The sequence below is a fragment of the Vitis vinifera genome, chromosome 14 (genome assembly GCF_030704535.1).
Source record: "Vitis vinifera cultivar Pinot Noir 40024 chromosome 14, ASM3070453v1".
Lineage (NCBI taxonomy): Eukaryota > Viridiplantae > Streptophyta > Magnoliopsida > Vitales > Vitaceae > Vitis > Vitis vinifera.
In genome coordinates, this window is record NC_081818.1 from 18,809,845 (window position 1) to 18,825,415 (window position 15,571).

Consider the following 15,571-nt stretch of genomic DNA (forward strand, 5'->3'; position numbering starts at 1 on the left):
TTCCCATGGTCCATATTATTCTTTAAGGACCCTTAGGTAGTGATTGAAGGTCATTCCCCACATTAGAATGAACTTTGGCACTCTTGGTACATCTTTTACAAAATTTGGTACATCCTTAAAAATATTTGGTACATACTTGAGCTATTGAAACCTCTATCTTATTACCCATGGTCCATTTATTCTTTTAGGGATCTTTGGGAAGTGATTAGAGATCGTTCCCTACTCTGAAATGGACTTTGGAACACTTATCTCCATTTCCATAGTCCATTTCTTCCTTTGGAGACCCTCAGGAAGTCATTGAAGGTCATTCCCCACCTCATAACGGACTTTGGCAACATTAGTACATCATTTACAAAATTTGGTACATTATTTACAAAATTTGGTACATACTTTACAAAATTTGGTACATCCTTCACAAAATTTGGTACATTATGAAGGATGTACCAAATTTTGTGAATGATGTACCAAGGGTTCCAAAGTGCATTTCAAGGTAGGGATCAGCCCCCAATCACTTCCTTATGGATTCCAAAATGAAATCATGTGTCATCCATGTTCAGATGGGAGTCCCAGAAGCGATAGGATTGGATGTACCAAATTTAATAAAGGATGTACTAAATTTTGGGAAGGATGTACCAAGGGTTCCAAAGTGCGTTCCGAGGTGGGGATCGGCCCCCAATCACTTTCTTATGGGTTTCTAAATGAAATTATGGACCATCCATGTTTAGATGGGGGCCCCGGAAGTGATAGGATTGGATGTACCAAATTTTGTGAAGGATGTACCAAGGGTTCCAAAGTGCGTTTTAAGGTGGGGATCGGCCCCCAATAATTTCCTTATGGGTTTTTAAATGAAATTATGGACCATCCATATTCAGATGGGGGTCTCGGAAGTGATAGGATCGGATGTACCAAATTTAATGAAGGATGTACCAAATTTTGTGAAGGATGTGTCAAGGTTGTGCTCTTTACTAGTGCACATAGCCTACCAATATAATGGTTTTAGCAATAGGCATGCCTCTAAAATCAAGGGTGTGCCCCTAGTTTGCATACTGCATATAGTATACCAAAATAATATTATCATACCCATGGGCATGCCTATGCAACGAAGGGTGCACTCTTACTTTGCCTTCTGCATGTAGCATAGTAATATGATGTCATTCAACCATAGGCATGCCTTTGAAATGGAAGGTGCGCCCCTAGATTGCCTTCTACACATAACATACCAAACTAATGTTATTGTATAAAAAAAATTCGATTTATTCTAAGGATAAGGTGTAAATGTTCGAATGTTTTCCCAATGTGTTAATGGGTCAACCTCCCTTTTACTGACTCCTCACATAACACGAAGCCAATCCCCACCTCAAGGATTTAGTACATCCTTCACAAAATTTGGTACACCCTTCATTAAATTTAGTACATCCGATCTTATCACTTTCGGGACCCCCATCTGAACATGGATGATCCATAATTTCATTTGGAACCTATAAGGAAGTGTTTGGGGGCCGATCCCCACTTCGAAACACACTTTGGAACCCTTGATACATCATTTACAAAATTTGGTACATCCTTCATTAAATTTGGTACATTCTTCATTAAATTTGATACATCCGATCTTATCGCTTCCGAGACCCCCATCTAAACATGGATGATCCATATTTTCATTTAGAAACCCATAAGAAAGTGATTGGGGGCCGATCCCCACCTTAAAACGTACTTTCGAACCCTTGGTACATTCTTCACAAAATTTGGTACATCCTTCATTAAATTTGGTACATCTGATCCTATTGTTTCCGGGACCCCCATCTGAACATGGATGGTCCATAATTTCATTTAAAAACCCATGAGAAAGTGATTGGGGGCCGATCCCCACCTCGGAATGCACTTTGGAACCCTTGGTACATCCTACACAAAATTTGGTACATCCTTAATTAAATTTGGTACATCCGATCCTATTGCTTCCGGGACCCCCATCTGAACATGGATGGTCCATATTTTCATTTAGAGACCCATAAGAGAGTGATTGGGGGCCAATCCCCACCTCAAAACGTATTTTCAAACTCTTGGTACATTCTTCACAAAATTTGATACATTCTTCATTAAATTTGGTACATCCTTCATTAAATTTGGTACATCCTTCATTAAATTTGGTACATTCTATCCTATCACTTCCGAGACCCCCATCTGAACATGGATGGTCCATATTTTCATTTAGAAACCCATAAGAAAGTGATTGGGGGCCGATGCCCACCTTAAAACATATTTTCGAACCCTTGGTACATTCTTCACAAAATTTGGTACATCCTTCATTAAATTTGGTACATCCTTCATTAAATTTAGTACATCCAATCCTATCATTTCTGGGACCCCCATCTGAACATGGATGGTCCATAATTTCATTTAAAAACCCATGAGAAAGTGATTGGGGGTCGATCCCCACCTCGGAATGCACTTTGGAATCCTTGGTACATCCTACACAAAATTTGGTACATCCGATCCTATCGCTTCCAGGACCCCCATTTGAACATGGATAGTCCATATTTTCATTTAGAAACCCATAAGAAAGTGATTGGGGGTCGATCCCCACCTTAAAATGTACTTTCAAACCCTTGGTACATTCTTCATTAAATTTGGTACATCCGATCTTATCACTTCCGGGACCCCCATCTAAACATGGATGGTCCATAATTTCATTTAGAAACCCATGAGAAAGTGACTGGGGGCCGATCCCCACCTCAGAACGCACTTTGGAACCCTTGGTACATCCTACACAAAATTTGGTACATCCTTAATTAAATTTGGTACATCCGATCCTATCGCTTCCGAGACCCCCATCTGAACATGGATGATCCATAATTTCATTTAGAAACCCATAAGAAAGTGATTGGGGGTGAATCCCCACCTCGGAACGCACTTTGGAACCATTGGTACATCATTCCCAAATTTTGGTACATTCTTCGTTAAATTTGGTACATCCGATCCTATAACTTCCGAGACCCCCATCTAAACATGGATGGTCCATAATTTCATTTAGAAACCCATAAAAAAGTGATTGGGGGTCGATCCCCACCTCAAAACACACTTTGGAACCCTTGGTACATCCTTTACAAAATTTGGTACATCCTTCATTAAATTTGGTACATCCGATCCTAAAGCTTTCGGGACCTCCATCTAAACATGGATGGTCCATAATTTCATTTTAGAACCCATAAGAAAGTGTTAAGGGGTCGATCCCCACCTCGGAACGCACTTTGGAACCCTTGGTACATACTTCACAAAATTTGGTACATATGATCCTATCTCTTCCGAGACCCCCATCTAAACATGGATGGTCCATATTTTCATTTAGAAACCCATAAGAAAGTGATTGGGGGCCGATCCCCACCTTAAAACGCACTTTGGAACCTTTGGTACATCCTTCACAAAATTTGGTACATCCTTCATTAAATTTGGTACATCCGATTTTATTCCTTATGGGACCCCCATCTGAACATGGATGATCCATAATTTCATTTAGAAACCCATAAGAAAGTGATTGGGGGCCGATTCCCACCTCATAACACATTTTGGAACCTTTGGTACATCATTCCCAAAATTTGGTACATCCGATCCTATTCCTTATGGGACCCCTATTTGAACATAGATGGTCCATGATTTCATTTTGGAATCCATAAGAAAGTGTTTGGGGGTCGATCCCCACCTCAAAACGCACTTTGGAACCCTTGGTACACCCTTCACAAAATTTGGTACATCCTTCATTAAATTTGGTACATTCTTCATTAAATTTTTGTACATCCCATCCTATCGCTTCCGGGACCCCCATCTGAACATGGATGATCCATAATTTCATTTAGGGCCGATCCCCACCTTGGAACGCACTTTGGAACCCTTGGTACATCCTTCACAAAATTTGGTATATCTTTCATTAAATTTGGTACATCTGATCTTATTGTTTCCAGGATCCCCATCTGAACATGGATGGTCCATGATTTCATTTTGAAATCCATAAGGAAGTGATTGGGGGCCGGTCCCCACCTCGAAACGCATTTTTGAACCCCTGGTACATCTTTCACAAAATTTGGTACATCCTTTATTAAATTTGGTACATCCGAACCTATTGCTTTCGAGACCCCCATCTAAACATAGATGGTTCATGATTTCATTTTGAAATCCATAAGGAAGTGATTGAGGGTCGATCCCCATTTTGGAACTCACTTTGGAACCCTTGGTACATCCTTCACAAAATTTGGTACATCTTTCATTAAATTTGGTACATTCTTCATTAAATTTGGTACATCTCATCCTATCGCTTCTAGGACCCTCATTTGAACAGGGATGATCCATAATTTCATTTAGAAACCCATAAGAAAGTGATTGGGGACCGATCCTCGCTTCGAAATGTACTTTGGAACGCTTGGTACACCCTTCTCAAAATTTGGTATATCATTAATTAAATTTGGTACATCTGATCCTATTATTGTTTTCGGGTCCCCTATCTGAACATGGATGATACATGATTTCATTTTGGAACCCATAAGGAAGTGATTGGGGGTCGATCTCCACCTCAGAATGCACTTTGGAACCCTTGGTACATCCTTCACAAAATTTGGTATATCCTTCATAATGTACCAAATTTTGTGAAGAAAGTACCAAATTTTGTCAAGGATGTATCAAATTTTTTAAAGGATATACCAAATTTTGTAAATGATGTACCAATGTTGCCAAAGTCCGTTATGAGATGAGGAACAACCTTCAATAACTTCCTGAGGGTCTCCAAATGAAGAAATGAACTATGGAAATGAAGATAAGTGTTTCGTTAGCTCAAGGATTGGATGTATCAAATTTTCTCAATGATGTACCTGGGTTCCAAAGTCCATTTCGGAGTAGTGAACGATCTCCAATCACTTCCCAAATATCCCTAAAGGAATAATCGGACCATGGGTAATAAGATAGAGGTTTCAATAGCTCAAGTATGTACCAAATATTTTTAAGGATGTATCAAATTTTGTAAAGGATGTACCAAGAGTGCCAAAGTTCTTTCCGATGTGGGGAATGACCTTCAATCACTACCTAAAGGTCCTCAAAGGATAATATGGACCATGGGAAAATAGATAGGGGTCTCGATAGCCGGAGGATTGGATGTACCAAAATTTCTTAACGATGTACCAAATTTCCTTAAGGATATACCTAGGGTTCCAAAGTTCGTTTCTGAGTAGGGAACGACTTTTAATTACTTCATAAAGATCCCTAAAGAAATAAACAAACCATGGGTAATAATATAGAGGTCCCGGTAGCTCATGGATTGGATGTACAAAATTGTTTTAAGGATGTGCCAAATTTTATGAAATATGTACCAAATTTTATGAAATATGTACCAAATTTTATGAAATATGTATCAAATTTTATAAATGATGCACCAAATTGTCTTTAGGATATACCTTAGGTTCCAATATCCATTTTAAGGTGGGGAATAACCTCTAATTCCTCTCAAGGGTCCCCAAAGGAATATATGAACTATGAAAATGAAAATAGGGGTCTTGGTTCCTCTAAGAATGGATATACATAGGATCCCAAAGTTCTTTTTGGGGTAGGCAAAGACCTCCAATTACTTATCAAGGGTCCTAAAGGAATATATACACCATGATAAGTATGATAGTGTTTTCGGTTCTCTTAAGCATTAATTTACCTATTTTTTTAAGGATGTACCTATTTTTTATTAAATTAATATAAAAGGTTAAATACAATTTTTTATGAAAAATATATTTTCTTTTAAATTTTATTTAATTAAAAATTAAAGATTTTAACCAAAAAAAAAGTTAGATCCACAATCAATTTAAAATCATAAGAAAAATGATAAAAGCACCGTCACTTATTGTGATTTTGATATGATAAATTTAAAATAAAAATTAAAAGAAAAATAATGTAAATAATAAAATAGTATTACGATGATATTTTTACTTTAACATGTTATATAATTTACAAAATAAATAAATCTTTTGTTTAGTTTTAATATAAAAAATCTTATATCATAAACTTCTAAATAATAAAATGGAGTTTTTAAATTTAAACCTTAATTTATAAAATGTATTATTATAATTAATATTTAAAATCATTATTATTTGTGGGATAATATTTTCATTTTTGTACATTATATTTTTTATTATTTAATTTGTTATATTAATTATTTATTATATATTATCATTTTAAGTTTAATATGTCAAAACAATAATTAAAATCAATAAATATAGACAAATTAGAGAGTAAAAATAAATTAAAATTAAAGAAGTTTTACTAAAAAATGCGCGAGCATATTAAAAAGAATATAAAGACAAAAAAGAAAAATAATAATAAAAACTATAATAGGTGACAATGGATTATGGTGGCAGGAGAGGAAAAAAAGGAAAAAAAGAAAAAAGTGGAAACGTGACAAGTGGTATGGGAGATATATTGATATGAGAAAAATAATAAAATTAAATGATCCATGTACTTGTTAACAGATAGCATTAAATTGATGTGTACTTTTATCTTTTACTTTTGAGGGTAATTGTGGAACAAATTTGAAAGCACTATTGGAGTGTATAAATAGACAATATTTTTTTCCATTTTACACCAAAATTAAAAAGAAAAAAGTAAAGTTCCAAAATCTCATATTTTTTGTAGTTGGTGTATGGTTAGATGATTTTCCCATTTTTCTTTTCCCCCCCAATTCCAAAGACTTTTCTCCACATTTTTCCCTCTTCTCTCCTCTCTCCCCCTTCCTCTCTCCATTCACTCTCACACGACTGACACCCCACCCTGGGCTGGGCATTTTTTTTTCTTTTTCTCTGCTCCCCCTGAACTCCCACAGGCGCGGCCCCCATATTTTTTTTCTTCTCCATCTTCTTCCTTCTTCATAGCACTTCACCACACCTCCCTTCTAGCAGCACGACCCCAACACCCACTCCCGTCGGCGCCTTTTTCGGCATCCCTCCATCTTTTTTTTTTTTCTTTTTCTTTCCTCCCATTTTATTTTTATTTTTATTTTATTTTATTTTGCTTCCCGAAAACCCGTCCACCCTCACTGTCGCTGGTAGAGCCACCGGCCAGTTGCCGCTGGCGAGCCACTACCGGCCAGTGACCCCCTTCCATCTCATCCGTTTCTGTTATTATTATTATTATTATTATTATTATTATTATTATTATTATTATTATTATTATTATTATTATTATTATTATTATCATTGTTATTATTGTTATTGTTATTGTTATTGTTATTGTTATTGTTGTTATTTTATTTTATTTTAATAGTAATTGTTGTTTGTGAAATTTGGATTGTTGAATTAATATAAAATTTGGGGTTAATTTGTTGTTGATAGATTAATATATAATTTGATTTAATTTATTGTTGGTGAATTAATTTGAAATTTGTTAATTTGGGTTTGTAGGCATATTGTATTTGGTAATTAATTTGGGGATATTTAGACTATATCAATTGCATATTGTTTATTTGGACTTGGGCCTATTGTTAAATTGTTATTTGTTTGAGTTTATTGGATTGAGTTTAAAATATTATTTCTCTTGACCATGTATTTTTTTTTTTATGTAGGCTTGTTAATTGATGTGAATTTTAGGGCCCATAATGTGGGTGAGATTTGTTGGATTATTTGAATATTTGATATGGGCTTGGCCAATTTAAATTGTTTAATTTGGACATGAGACAATTGTGGTGTATATTAAACTAGGCTTAGATTATAAAATATTAAATTTAGGTCTAGTAGAATTTATTTTAATTTATCCAATTTTAGGTTTGGTTGATTGTATTTATATTTTTTGTTATTAATTTGGATGTTCTGGGTTAAGACTTATAGTAATTTGGGCTCATTTTAATTGACGAAATTTATGGGGCTAATTTGAAATTGGAATTTGGGTTTGAATATTTGTTTGAGATTTTATACATCTCTAGATATTTACATTTGTACTATTTTTGTTTTTGCATGGACTCATTTTGCAATCTTGTTGGTTGAGTACGAATTGATGACATGTGGAGCTTGTTGTAAGTTTATTTGGGTACATATTTTATTTCTCACTTTTATTTGATTTGATTTTAATTAGTTTTTATAAATATTTGTTCGTATATATTTATTGAGTGTGTACAGAATTGAACATCGAACAAATTAGAAATTTTGCTTAAATGAGATGAAGAATTCAGTAAATATATTCTAATAAAATACTAATTTAAAAATATTCTTTTTAATAAAAGAAATTTTTATTTTATTTTTTATTTTTTATTATCCATAAAAATTCAAAAAAATGCATTTAGAAAAATCCAAAAAAATTGTTTTTAATAGAATTCGAAAAATTGCTTTTAATGACATTGTTCAAAAATTTCTTTGTTTAATAAAAATTGTCCAAAAAATGTTTTGTAAATAAAGTTGTTCCAAAAATTAATTTTTAGTAAAATTGTCTAAAAATATTTTTTTCAAATGAATTCTTTTTCCTTAGTTAAAATGAGATTAAAAGTGTTTTTTTAGAAATAAAGAATTTAAATCTTTGTTTTTCTTTTTAATTAAAATTTCTTTTGCAAATAAAGTTATGTCATTTTAAATAATTTATAAAAATCACTCTTTTAAATGAAAATGAATCTAAATACTTTTGTAAATAAAATTGTAAAAATTCATTATTTTCTAGGCAAGTAAAAATAATTTTTGTCCCCAAATTGAAATTTGTAATAAATTCTTTTGATACAATAAGTGTAAATAACTTTTTTTTTTTTGAAAATTAAATACAACTAAAATTGAGAAAATGAATTAATTCTTTTTTATAAGTAAATAAATGGAAATCATTAATTCAAAATCATTTTTAATAAAATCCTTTGAAATTTCTTTAAAACTTTTTTTCAATATCTTTTATTTATTTAATTCAATAAATCATTTTGCATAATCCTCTTATTATTTATTTTGTGTATTTTTGTCATTAGATTTCATCATTGTTTTTGTGCATATTAATTTTCACCATGACTTGTATATTGATTATTTTTCTTGGTATCCATAATTAATTAATTAATTGCTATAATTTCTTCAATTCGTTTAGTAAAGGCCGTACATATACGGGCTTAGAGAAGTGCTACGACTCACCACCGTACCTTTCCAATGAGTAACCTGACCCCGGACCTAGACTTGGTTTTTCACAGATCCGTTTTTTTCTTCAGGAGTCACACTTATGGTTTTTCTTTCTTATTTTGTTTTTCCCTTTAAAAATAAAACAAAAATAAGTGGTGACTCCAAATCTTTTTCTAAAAATCAAATTTTCACCAAATGAAATAAAAAACGAGTTTCGCCATCGAGTGGGAACGCATCGAGCGAAATGTAGGGTCCACAAAAATATTTAGTTTTCAAAATTTTGACTTCCTAAAATTTAATTGTTTTCAAATTTAATTTTCTTTTATTAAAATAAAAATAAAATTCCATTTTTAAATAATTTTTTAAAATTTCCATTTTCAAATTTAACTTCCAAATTTTCAATTTTTAAAACTTCAAGTTTTCAAATTTAATTTTCTAGACTTCAATCATCAAGTAATTTTCCAAGTTCCAATTTTCATGACTCACAGTTTCAAATTATTTTTCTAAAATTCCAAATTTTCAATTTAGTTCTTAAAACTTCAATTTTCAATTTAGTTTCAAAACTTGATTTCCAAAAATTTGTCTTTCAGATGGTTTTAAATATTTTAAATTCATTTATTTGTTCTATTTGTTCGCCTAGATTATTTTTATTCGTTCATCTTTCATATAATTATTTATTTATTTATTTGCCATTATTATTATTTTCATTATTATTAGCATTATTTTCTCATTTATGTACTTTTCTTTTCTTCATTAAAATCCTGATTCACCAAAACTTAATTTTTAATAAACATACCGCCATTTTTCATTCAAATACGCATCTTGTGATTTTATTTGGCTTTTAATTATTTTTTCGTTTATCACAATTTTAATAAGCATGAAGACAATTTTCATAATTCCAAAATAATGGGATTTGTGATATTAATTCATGCAAAACAAATTGGGCTTTGGTGAGAGTCCTACATATGAGATCTCTCTTTTGATTATTAATTGCTAAGCCTAATGAATATTGGTTGGTTTTTATTTTGATCTTTGACATGCATGCGATATATTTTGCATTTGATATTGTGTACTAACTCTGTTTCATGATAGCGCTTTATTACCTGTTACCAAGGTACGCTCTCACTTTTACTTTGTTCATTTATTTACTATCATGACTTGCTTGTGATTTGTGATCACTTTGGTATCCATTGATTTTCTCACTAATTACCATATCTGTCTCACCTTATTTAGTAGAGACCTGATTTTTTAGGAACTTATAGAGGTGTTACGGTATTTACCGTACATTCCCGATAAGTAACCTAACCCCTAAAGTCGAATTTAGTTTCTCACAGACCATTTTTTCCAAAATAAGGAGTCGCACTTAAGGTTTTCTTTATTATTTTGTTTATCTTTTTAAAAATAAAACAAAAATAAGTGGTGACTCAAAGTCATTTTTTTATATAAATAAAATTATTTTCAAATAAAAATCGAGCTCACCATCGAGTGGAAAACACATAAGCCGAAATATGGGGTCCATATTAGGAAATGAGGACTTAGCCAATTTCAAAATGAAGATACAATGACCATGAATGAAGTGTGGTGTAAGAAAGAAAATGGGTTTGGGATGATGGTTTTCCATGAGTGAAAGAAATAGAGAGAAAATGAGAGGAGAGAGAGAGAGGTGGGGGGTCGTGTAACGGTGACGGTTGAAGGTGGTGTGTGTAGAGGAAAGTTAGTGGAAATGGGGAAATGGGTTTTATATGGAAAGAAATAAAAATAAAAAAGAAAAGAAAATAAGGAGAAGAAGATAAAGGAAGTGGGAAAGATGGGTGGCCCTCGAGGGGGCGTCTCTTTATGTGGTTTTTTCTTAGGTGCAAGGGGTAGCTTAGACGAGGAAAAAGTAAGGAGAAAAAACAATAATAAGAAAAGAAGTTCTAAGGGAGTGGGCTAGCGGTGTAAAAGAAGGGAGTGGGTAGGATGGGGAGAAAGAGAAGAGAGGAAAATGAAAAATGAAAAATGAAAAATGAAAAATGAAAAATGTATTAATTAATTAAAAGAAATTTGGACAAATTTTGGAGTCTACATATAATCATCAACTTATTTTTCATATAAAATTTTAAAATTTTAAAAAATACAATTTCACACAAACAATAAAATAATATGACAATGTAATAATATTTATAAAATGGATAAATATTTTTTTAATAAGAATATAAAAGATCTTATGTCTTAAATCTCTAAATTTATTCATTATTCATTTATTTTTATATTAAATTTGTTATCATTAATTATTATATATATATATATATATATATATTTATTATTATTATTTTATGTTTAAAATATTTATAAATAATTAAAATTAATAAATTTGAAACACATGAAATTGTTAAAAAAATTGAAAATTAAAAAAAAAAAAAAAAAAAAAAAAAAAGGCAAAAAGGTGGAGGTATTACGAGGAGAAAAAAAATGGAAAAAGAAAAATCATGTGGTTGCCACATGTCAATTTTTTTTTAATAAAAGAAATTAACCATGATGAACTTTTTGACTTATCATATCAAAGTCAAAAAAAAAAAAAAAAGTGGTAACGGGTAGAGGATGGTTAAAGGGTAGTTTTGATATCTTAATAATTTTCACTAGAATACCTGTTTTGAAAGTCAAAAGTTATTAAACTTCTAAAACTGATATCTTTTTTTTTAGATTGGGCATCATTACATAATTCTCCCTTCATTACATTATTCTACCTTCCTTTAGATTGTTGTCATTATTACGCTACTCATGATTTACAAGTTTGTTATATTATTGTCATTATTATGCTTTTAATTTCCTTTTAAACATATTATTTTTGTCTTAAATTTATATATATATATATATATATATATATATTATAAATTTTTAAGGAAAAAGTGGGTTTTGACTTACTATTTTTTTTTCAAAAAATATAGAGAAAAATGAATATCAATTTTTATAAATCAATTTTATTTTCTTCAATTTAAAATTATTTTAAAATACATGTAATTTTTCGTAAGTCAAACCATGTTACTTGATAATATTAAATAAAATTATAAAAAAATTAATTTATCATTTTAATTGTATAAAAAATATTTTACAAATAAATATATTATAAATTTTTTATTATATGATATGAGATATAAAATCATTATGGAAATTTTTTCTAAGATGCTCAAATATTAAATAAAATCTTTCTAATTTCCTAATTATTTTTTACTATAATGATAACATTGACTTCAATTTTTAATTCCTAAGTATTTCATTACATTGATTTTCCTTTTGTAATTTTTTTTTCTTCTTATATTAATTCTAAATTCTTTGACATGCAATCTTACCAAATTCAATTTCTTTTTATTTAATTTTACTTTAAGAAAAATATTTTCAATTTTTTTACAACTTTATTATTATTATTATTATTATTATCATGAAAATAATAAAAATAGAGTGACGAAATCAATTTTTTTTTACAAAAAAGAAAAAAAAATCATTATTATAGTTATAATAAAAATAATAAAAATGGAATGATGAAATCAAAAAAAAAATTAATAAAAAAGGAAAAAGGAAAAAGCTTTGAAGTTGAAAAAAAAACAATGGAAGTTATTAAGAGAGCAATATAAGTTCTAAATATGAACCACTATGAACATATAATTGAAACAAGATACTAAATTTTCTTAGAAATAGTCTCCATCGAATATAATAGATTGCTAGAGTTTTGAAACCTTATCTCATCATCCATCATCCCATCATATATAATAGAGAGAGACACACACAAGCTACATGTATATATGACTCATCAACTATTTTCAAAATCAACTAAAGTTGTTGCAAAACAGTCACAGTAAGATTGTTGGATCTACTAACATTCTTTTAGTTCCAACGTAAATGAAGAAATCTATATATGCATTCTTGATGGAAGACTACGGAGATTATTGAAATGAACAAATTATAATTGTCTTGGATTGAAAGAAAGAGTTTGCATTTTAAATAAAAACCTAAATCTTAGCATTTGTAACGAATGCAAAGAAGTTATCAATTTTCAGTCTTAATTTTTTTTTTTAACAAGAAGTTTGTTGTTACTGTTTGTTTTAATGGTATTTATGTCTTTTTCATATAATACTTCTTTTGCAATGAACTTCATTGACATCCGAGTTGTGTCATTGATTTTATTAATCTTTGTGAGAAACATGTATGACTTCCCATAGTAGTAGATCAATCCTTTATAGAACATACTATTCATGCCTTCCTGAAACACCAAATTGACCAAATTAGATAGTAAGATATATTTTTCTTTCCTACCTTGTTATAAGTAAAAAACATTGTATTTATCTTTTGAATTTGATAAAGTCAATTACAAGGTACTCATGAGTTTTTTAGCCGCATTAAACAAGTCTAAAGTAGCTTGGTAGATTCCACCAGTAATAATTAGTCTAAGCAAATTCTCATAGTAATGTTAAAATCAATAAACAAGTTTGAAAGTTCAATTAGATATCATTGCTTAAGTTAGTAATCAATATGCCTAAAATGATATTACATTGGGCAATGATCTGCAGTAGTATTGTAACATTTTGTAGATTATGTTCCTAGATCTTTCAACAACACTTTCTTACTGCATTTTGTACATTAAGGCTCATCCATATTATGAATATGAAGTACTGTTACTTTAAAGGAATAATGCATTTTCTACATATTTATATAAATAATATTAATATTAATTTAACTAATGTAATAATTGAAATGTAGGTAGAGCAATTTTTTTAATTTTTATTTTTTTGTGATATTACAAACTTGGAATTCAAATAATAGTTTTTCTATCAAATCAACAATCGTTATTTTTCATAGAGTCTGTAAACTTTGACGAACTAGAAACGCCTAACAAACTTGCACTTGTAATAAATGTTGAGTTGGAAATTAAATTTATTACAATATTAATTTTAGTAAGTAAAGGTACTTAACCAAAAAAACAAATTGAAATAGTTAGTTTTTGAAGAATACGATTCTTTGATTATTATTTTTTTCAACTTCTTCAAGATTGGGGTTGATGTGAACAGTGGTGATCGATAGTGTAGAAATAAATTCCCTAAGTTATTAATAAAATGTTTTAGTGGTCGATTTAAACATGGTAAAGAAGTTTAAAAAAGTAAATGATATGTACTTTGTAATATATACTTGCATATGCTTAGATTTTTACTTCGAATAAAACAATTATGGGTTTACAAAGGAGTGGTTCTTCCAATAAATATCCTTCATTTCTTGCAAGATCTCTCCATAATATTAATGCAATTGTATCATGATGGTAATAAGAATGAATAAAAATAAGTTGTGAAGTTAGAACTATTATATTGTAAAAAACTAAAGTGAATTATTTTAAAAAGGGAAAAATTATTTTAAATATGGATAAGATGACTACAATGAGTTCATAAGCATAACATTATGTTGGTAGGCATCACTAAGAGCGCCATCAATTTTTATCAATACAAGGGAGTCAACTTTCATCACAACAACTAATATACCCTCAAGGACATATGAAAACATAAACATGTGACATATCAAAGTTAGTTGTAGCCTCCTCTACTTGACTATGAACAAATAACATCAGCTCAATAGTGTCATGTGCATTTAGAAAATTGTCGTTAACTTGCTTTGCCAATTCATTTGAAATGAAGTATGTTTTTTATTTAATAAATGTATTTATGAACATACCAATCACATTATTGAATAAGACAACTACATTCATGTACCCTATAAGAACAAAAAAAAAAAAAGATATACTTAAAGTATTGAAAAATTAAATTGAAGTAATTTTTTTTTGGAAATCAACCATGATTTAAAATAGGAGGGAAAAAAGGGTAATTATAAATAATTTTTTATCAAACCTTATCATGCATTAGTATTATTTCCAAACTTTCCCAAATCCAGTTGAATTTTTATGACTTTCCTTGACAAAACACAAGCAATTTTATGGTTCAATCTTTAAGAAAAGGTTTAAGCAAGCTAAGATGAATAAAACCTTGAGCAGTAGTTTCTTTATTAGACATTATGCCCACATAAAAAGTGAAGAAAATTGAAGATTAGTTTAAATAACAATTATATTGGTATGTAATAAGAAAAGTAATTAAAATAATAAAAACTTTAAAACATTCACAAGTCCATTACATTTATGGGATTCGAATTTCTTTATATGCTACTATAGAATCTCTATTTTGTCCCCATAGCACAAGATTTTGATCGTATTTGGTACCCTTTGCTTCATTCCCTTGCATATTATGCGCATAAGATCTTTTTCAACTTTTTTGTTCTTTGCGCTCCATAGTCGTCTACCTGTTACTTGGCTCTGGCATTGAATTTTGAACCACTTTTGGAGACCTTTTGGAGAGATTTTTGGATCCATGGCATGACTTTAGCAGTACTATAGACCCTCCATTTTGTCCTCTTAGCACATGCCTTATTAGGTGATCTTTCAGTATTCCATAGTAGTTCCTTGTTAG